This window comes from Diachasma alloeum, unplaced genomic scaffold, assembly GCF_001412515.2.
Source record: "Diachasma alloeum isolate Michigan unplaced genomic scaffold, Dall2.0 Dall_scaffold_00583, whole genome shotgun sequence".
NCBI lineage: Eukaryota > Metazoa > Arthropoda > Insecta > Hymenoptera > Braconidae > Diachasma > Diachasma alloeum.
Window position 1 is genome coordinate 214,186 of NW_021680715.1, and position 3,074 is coordinate 217,259.

Consider the following 3,074-nt stretch of genomic DNA (forward strand, 5'->3'; position numbering starts at 1 on the left):
TGGTAGACAATTGAGCATCGAAAATCCAACTCTCAACTCTCAGAAAAGTTGAGGGTACATTCAGAGATACCTGAGAATCAAAATTCAAAAATCAAATTTTCAATCCCGATAANATCGGCTTCTCGTAATAATAGAGCCAAATATCGCCATAGACGGTGCTATTCGGCGTTCTGCGGCACGAGCGCCGTACCCATAACATGTGGAAAATTTCGACTGTGTCGAAGAAAATATTATTTTTTGTCACACCTGCACGTTTGAATGCACATTATGTAGTCAGCTACCGGGGCTACAATTTAGCCCAAACTCCCTTGGGAGTTTCTTGTTATGGTCATCTGCGCATATGCCTGCGCATAACAACACGCTCATTCACACCAGCCGCAATTTTTGGGTACTAAAAATTATCTGGANCAAAGTTGATGCTAAAAGAGGGCGACCGGCATAAAATGCATTTTACGCCTCGTCATTCCAACTTTCAACTAATCCTGAATTTTCTCTCAAAAACCAGAAATTATCTAGAGTCCAACTCTCAATTTGATCTGGAAGAGCCAAGTTTCCGAGAGCGTTCCAGAAAATTCTCCGGTTTTCGAGAAAATTCGTCAATTTTCAAAAAAAAATCTAAAAAATTCTCCAATTTTCTAAAAATTTGGAATTAATGTTCCAGTTTTGTAAAAAAAATTTAGAAAATTATTGGGTTTTTGGGAACGTTCTAGGAAATTTTCCGATTTTCTAAAAAATTCAAGAAAAGTCCAGGTAGTTCTCGGATTTTCTACTAAATTGCATGAGTTTCGCCAATTTTCTCATCAGTTCGGAAGAATTCTATGGTTATCTAACAAATTGGGTGAAATTCATCGATTTTCTAATAAATTCGGGGGATCCTCCGGTTTTCTAGAGAATTCTACAAAATTCTCCGTTTTTCGAGAAAATTCTGCAGATTATTAAAGAATTTGCGAAAATTCCGCGTTTTCATAAAAATTCATTTTTATAAATCAGTCATTTTTGAGATCGCGTCATGTGACCAAAAAATGACCGGCATGTGACGCACGAATTTCGTAATTACACACAATAATTTGTAAGCAAATTTTTGTCAAACCATCTATATGGATACATAATGACCGTCAAACTCATTTCTAATTTGTGACTGTCATAAATAACATAGCTTCATCTCTAGATAGATGGAAAATCACCGTAATTTTTATTTCAAAATGCACATTAGGCTAATGCAAAATGAATTCAAAGAAAAATTGATAATAAAACGATGAGCTCGCATCTGTATAGATAAAAAATGACTGTCATTTTTTCTTGGCCAATTGTGACGGTCATAGAAGGGAGGGGGGGGGGGAATTGTGACACTTGTGGAAAACGTCTCGTCATATGATCGTCAATGACGGGTCATATAATGCATTCGCAGCTCTATCTGAATCTTAGTTTAAAAATAAACGAATTCTCAACTCTGTGGTAAAGTTGAGTGTAAATTAAAAGGCAATTGATGATCAAAAATTCAATTTTCAAAATGGAAATCTGAAAATAAATTGAGAGATAATTATAATCAAAAATCCCATTGTCAAAAAAAAATCCAGTTCTCAACTCTCAGAAAAACTTGAGATTAGATTGCGAGATTATTCACAATCAATAATCCAATTTTCAACTCTAAAAAAAAGTTGGGAGTAGATTGAGAGATAATAGAGAATCAAAAAGTCAACTCTAAACTTTTTTTACGAATTAAGAGTTGGATTTTTTTCTTTTTGAAAATCGGATTTTTGATTAGAGAATCGGCGAATTTTCTCAAAAATATTCTATATTGGAGCTTCTCCTGAAATTTAGCGCAAATTCGGTGATTTTCATTAATTAAAAGCGCTCAGAAGTTTTGTGGCCGTTTCTAAGATAATTCTGTTGTAAAAGATCTGTGGATATGAACTATAGTGAAAAAAAAATATTATGTTATACTGAAAGAAATAATTATTATTCCAATAATTGATTTTTCAGTATAATTATATTGACTACAGTCAAAATCTACAGACCTTTTACGAGAGAACTTTCTTAGAAAACGCGAGAAAAGTTCTGATGACTTATTTTTAATTCACGTCAACACAAACAGTTGTACAAAAACATTACAAATTATTGTTTTTCATGCAACAAATGCATTACAAGTCTCTGAAATTTTTAATAAAAATCAACCAAAAAATGATCAAAGTATCATTATTATTAGTATCGTCATCATTATTATTTACATTTTCATCGTGATTATTATTACTTTTATATATTTTTTATATTAGTAGGGGAGAGTAAGGTAAAATGGACACTTAAGACTTTTTAAAAATTATTCATAACTCGAAAACAAATGTATTAATAGAGCTCAGTTGAGGCTCATCACAAAGGGAAAGATTTGTTCTTTGTATTGAACAAAAAATTATTAAATTTCATCAACATTTCAACCCGTCACTAATATTTTTAAAAAAGTCAAAAGTTTCCATTTTACCCCAATCTCCCCTATTATTACCAAAATATCGATATATTCTTGCGTGTGGAATAAAAAAAAACCGCCACCCGTGGGCCCCGATAATCATACGCTCCTGAGCCCTGTCGCCTGACAATATCTCATTGCTGTGAGAGATTATCGAAGATCGGCTGGCGCCATCTGTCATATTCCCGTAGAACTGCATATGGCAATATGGCGACAGCTGCTCGCCTCAATTTGGCCAAATACAAGTACACGATCTATACTGATCTAATCTCCTCAGGAAAATTGATAAAACATATAATAAAACAGTTCATGTGACGATAATTAGGTCTCGGGAGTGTGTAATGCTTGTGAAAATTGTTGTGAGTATTTGTTTATTGGACATTTTTAACCGCCATATTGCCAGGGTGCCATGTTTGGTTGCGGGCGTTAGAGGTATTTTTGTTGTGAATTATCTACGGCAAATTAAAAATTAATTATCTATTCTCTTCCCCTTGAGACCTAATTATCGTCACGGTTCAACTCATTATCTATTTTTTGAAATATAAATTGGATTTTTTCATAAATTGAGACTCGCGTGATTCTACTTGCCATAAAAAGCATTAATTCCGACTTT